The 5,209-nt window shown below is 40.6% G+C and overlaps 1 non-coding gene across 1 annotated transcript; it reads left to right on the plus strand.

Annotated features, from left to right (window-relative positions):
- The first annotated feature begins 1,270 nt into the window (after nucleotides 1-1,270).
- LOC148553928 (small nucleolar RNA R71) lies at nucleotides 1,271-1,374 on the plus strand. Its single transcript, XR_015892608.1, has one exon. It is a non-coding gene; the product is annotated as a small nucleolar RNA R71 (small nucleolar RNA).
- The last annotated feature ends 3,835 nt before the right edge of the window (nucleotides 1,375-5,209 follow it).

Consider the following 5,209-nt stretch of genomic DNA (forward strand, 5'->3'; position numbering starts at 1 on the left):
TGGGTCTGTTTTCTTGGAGACTGTGTCCTTCTTGATGAGGGCACTGCATTCTTTGTTCATTGTTACCGTTTGTCCTCCCTTCAAAACTCTTTTCTTGCTCAACAATTCCTTTAAATACTTGATGTGTGTAGGCATTTGATGGAGAATCTCAAGAAAGGGAATATTGATATGGAGAGACTTAAATGTCTCTAAAAACCTTGAATAGGTTTTCCCTTTTTCACCTCCTCCTAATCTCTGAGGAAATGGTGCTTTTGGTTGGTATGTTTCCATCGTGCCTTTTTGCAGTTCCTTGGCTTGCTCAGTTCCACCTTTCTGCTTAGCTTCTTCCACACCTTCCTTCAAGATTTCTGGCTCCTGCTCTGAGGGCCTGATTCCTTCTTCTTCTGAGACTTCCTTCAATATGGTGATGGCCTTGCATTCTTCCCATCTCACTCTCTTTTGTTCCCCTTTAGGATTCTTTTCTGTGTCACTAGGGAACACTGCAGTTGATTTGGGGGTCTGTTGAGATAGCTCTCCTACTTGAGACTCCATCCTCTTGAGTTTTTCACCATGGTTTCTTAAGGTAGCTCTCACATCATCCCTGAAGCTTTTCAATTCGGTTATGTCTTGACTCATGGTTGCCATCATTCCTTCTATCCGGTTTAATTGATCTTGAAATTATTGGTTCGGATTAGGTTGGGTAGGTTGATTATTTTGGCCATGATATGATGGTTGGGAGTAAGTGTTTTGTGTGGCTTGGTATGATCTTTGGTTGGAGTTTTGGTATGCGGAATTGTTATGTTGGTTGTGGTTGTAAGGTTTGTGGTTTTGTGGTTGGGTTTGTTGGTTCCCCCACCCAAAGTTTGGGTGATTTTTCCATCCTGGGTTGTAAGTGTTGGAATGTGGATCATATGATTGCCTTTGTTGGTTTCCCACATAGTTGGCCTCTTCCCAATCACCTCCTTCAATGCTTACTTCCTCTTGATCTTGTGTGTGTATTGCAGCCACTTGCTTTGTTTCTAATTGCCTGGTAAGCTTTGCTAGTTGCTTGGCAAACACCTTGTTTTGGGCTAGAATTGTATCAACATGGTTCAGCTCCATGACTCCCTTAGTGTTGTGCCTTTCTGATGCATAGTAGTACTCATTCTCAGCCACTGTCTCAATCACTTCAATGGCCTCTTCCACAGTCTTTTTCCTGTTCAATGAACCTCCTGATGAATGGTCTACAGCCTTCCTTGATTCATAAGAGAGTCCATCATAGAAAATATGCAATTGCACCCAATCATGGAACATGTCTGGTGGGCATTTCCTTGTCAAGTCCTTGAATCTCTCCCATGCCTCGTAGAGAGTTTCACCATCTTGTTGTCTAAAAGTCTGAACCTCAGATCGAAGCCTATTGACCTTTTGTGGGGGGTAGAAACGTGCCAGAAACTTGCTTTCCACCTCATCCCATGTTGTTAGACTCCCCCTTGGGAATGATTCCAGCCACTTAGCTGCTTTGTCCCTAAGTGAAAATGGGAACAAAAGCAGTTTATATGCATCTTCCTGGACTCCATTGGACTTCACAGTGTCACAAATTCTCAGGAATTTTGTGAGATGTTGGTTTGGGTCTTCATTAGCACTTCCACCAAATGAACAATGATTCTCCACAAGTGATATTAGCTGTGGTTTGAGTTCAAAATTGTTGGCCTGAATGGGTGGTTTCTGGATGCTGCTACCACAATTCCCAGAGGTTGGGTTTATGTATGAACTAAGAACCCTCCTCTCAGGAATGGCATTGTTTCCATCAGCTCTCTCATGGTTGTGAACTTCTCTATCCATGTTGAGATCTAAAGCTTCCTCAAAATTGTCCTCAGATTCTCCTTCAGATTCCTCTTCTCCCAGTACTCTCTTCCCTCTTGCTTCCCTTCTAAGTCTATGAAGGGTCCTCTCTGGTTCGGTATATGGAGGAGTTGATGTCTCTCCTCTCCTACCTGTCATACAAGAACACAGCACAGGCAACAACAAGTGAAATACTCTTGGTTAATGGAAGAGTATGGTTAGAGCAATTGAGGAATTAATTCAAACAGTTAGTGAGTCAGTGAGTTAGTTGCTTGAATTTAAAGGCATAAAGAAAGAAAGCATGTAACAGAGTGCAGAAATTAAAATTCAACAAGTAACTTGTACTGAATTAATCAAAACACAAAAAAAATGCTCAATCTAGTTAACTTCCAATTGGAGAATTGTCAATCGAAAACCAATCCCCGGCAACGGCGCCATAAACTTGATGCGCATAAACTTGTTATGCTACGATTTAGGAAATTGCACGATCGGCAAAATTCCTTCCGGCAAGTGCACCGGTTATCGTCAAGTAAAAACTCACAATAGAGTGAGGTCGAATCCCACAAGGATTGGTTGAGTGAGCAATTCAGATTAGAAGTGTGTTCTAGTTGAGCGGAATCAAGATTTAGATGAGAATTGCGGAATGTAAAATTGGCGGGAAAAGTAAATGACAAGAAATTGAAATGGCGGAATCTTAAATTGCATGAATTAAAGAGCAGAAACTAAATTGTTGAAATTAAAAGGGAATGGGGGTGATTGCATGAATTGAGTTGCAGAATGTAAAGAGAAAGTGGAAATCAGAAATGGGGAATTCATTGGGTGTTAGGAGATATTGAGATCTCCGAATCAAAACATGTATATCTCTTCCTCAACCAATGCGTTCATTAAATTTTGCTTGGCAATCTTATATGATTGGATCCCAATCCCTTGGCTCACCAATTCTCTCTAAAAACAAACAAATTCCCAATCCCTTGGTTTAAATGTTCATAAGAAGAGATGATGCTCAATCACTGATTATACCACACAGTTTCATGAACCACAATTTGGTAGGATTACATGTCACAATATCCATCCAAACCCCAATCCAATTCACTGTGAGAAAGCTTCTCTAGCATGAATCCTCCATTCCTTTCCCAAGGTTCCGAAGGATTCCAATTATGGGTAGTTTCTTTCCCAAGACAACTACCCAATGGAATTAGAACGAGAAGCTTTCTAACAAAATTCAAGAGAAAAGATTGAAGAAGAAGATAAACTATTATTGATTCATTGAATTACAATAGAGCTCCCTAACCCAATGAAAGGGGGTTTAGTGAGTCATAGCTCTGAATTCAACTACAAAGAAACGAAAACTAGCTAAATGCAAAAGTTAAAGTTCCAAAAGTCCCCTTCTAACTTAAATTCTATCCTATTTATACACTTTCTATATTGAGCTTCTGTTGTGTTTCTTGGGCTTTGAGGCCTCTCCCTGCTTTCCTTTTGCTTTGGGTTTATGATCCATAATCTTGATGAGGCTGCTGATCCAATTTCTGTAACATTCATTGAGCCAACTTAGTGATAATCAAATAATGGCACATGACTCAATAAATTGAAATTTCAGACTCATCAATCCTTCAGGCCCAATCCCATAAACCATGATATTCAATTGGGTTTCATACCAGAATAAGTTTAAGTTAATGTTTGTGCTCAAATACTAACTTAAACCACAATATTTTTGGTCCAGAAACCTTTTCCAAGAGTGGCGTTTAAGTTGCAGTTTAAGCTTAAACTGCAGCTTAAACGCCAGACACTTCCAGTGAGGCCTTTTGTAGAAGCACGTTTAAGCTTCAGTTTAAGGTTAAACTGAAGCTTAAACGTGGAAATGGAAGAAGGCAGCCCTGGAGAGTCATGTAGTCGAACACGTTTAAGCTTCAGTTTAAGGTTAAACTGAAGCTTAAACGTGGATATAGGAAGGGCAGCCCTGGAGGTCGAACACGTTTAACCTCCAGTTTAAGGTTAAACTGGAGGTTAAACGTGGAAATGGAAGGAGGCATCCTGGAGGTCGAACACGTTTAACCTCCAGTTTAAGGTTAAACTGGAGGTTAAACGTGGAAGCTTAGAAGGGTAGCCCTGGAGGTGTCGAACACGTTTAAGCTCCAGTTTGAGGTCAAACTGGAGCTTAAACGTGGGAATGGAGAGAGCAACCCTGGAGGAGAAAACTTGGTCGAACACGTTTAAGCTCCAGTTTGAGGTCAAACTGGAGCTTAAACGTGGAAATGGCTCCCTGGTGCTTTTCCCATTCTGGCGTTTAACCTCCAGTTTAAGGTTAAACTGGAGGTTAAACGTGGAACTCCTTCCTGAGTGGCATTATCATTCTGGCGTTTAACCTCCAGTTTAAGGTTAAACTGGAGGTTAAACGTGGAATGCTTCTTTGGTGAGACTTTCATTCTGGCGTTTAACCTCCAGTTTAAGGTTAAACTGGAGGTTAAACTTCAATTTTAGCATTTCTTAGCCTTCCTGATTCTGGCGTTTAAGCTCCAGTTTAGGCTTAAACTGGAACTTAAACTCCACATGTGATATTCAAGCTTCCTTTATTGATTTTGTTGCTTCCTTGCTTAGCCTCTTCTTCCCTGAAATCATCCAAACAATTGCATCAAAGTCTTGCAAAATTTCATGAGACATCTTCCATTAATAGCATTCAAGTAATATAACTAAAAACTCATGGAATTTGCATCAAAATCATACTGTTTGGATGGTTCATTGCTTTGTTCTCATTTTAACCATTCTTGGTTACTTTAAGCTCAAGAAAATGCATAAAACAACTAAAACTAACAGAAAAATGCTAGTGAAACTAGCCTAAGATGCCTTGGCATCAATGTTGCCGCCGTTTCTGTTTGTGCCTTGGCTGATGATTTTTTGCTTGATTTCAAAAGAAAGTTTGCGCCTTTGCTGCTTGGCCTTTTTTGACATTTCTGATATACTGTAGAAGTAGTGTTTTTCGCTGGTAAACTGTAGAAGTGTGGTCCTTTTGCGTTTTTGCTTCCTTTGTTTTCTGGATTTTATTTTGATGAGTGCTGGGATGTAGGCCGTAGAAATAACTTGAAAACCTTGCTTGTTTACTGCCTCCAAGGGATGCCCCAAGACCTTTGTCTTGAGTCTTGGGGTTTTCCCTTTTTGTTTATTCGCCCATCGAGATGTTTTTGAGTAATCCATTCTTCTTTTCTTTTTGTAGGATTTAGTTGACCTCATGTCTTCCCGAAATAACATTGTCGAAATGCCTTCCCAGGTTCCCGCGGGTATGGCTGATTGGGTGGACTCCATGGTTCTTATGTGTGTCTCGCTGGTTGATTCTGAATTTTGTACTCAGCTTAGGCAGTTTCACAGTGTCTGTAGTAATTCTGGTGATGAGAAGAATTATGAACTTGTCCCTCCC

The sequence above is a fragment of the Arachis ipaensis genome, chromosome B7 (assembly GCF_059453495.1).
Source record: "Arachis ipaensis isolate K30076 ecotype BB chromosome B7, ASM5945349v1, whole genome shotgun sequence".
Taxonomy (NCBI): domain Eukaryota; kingdom Viridiplantae; phylum Streptophyta; class Magnoliopsida; order Fabales; family Fabaceae; genus Arachis; species Arachis ipaensis.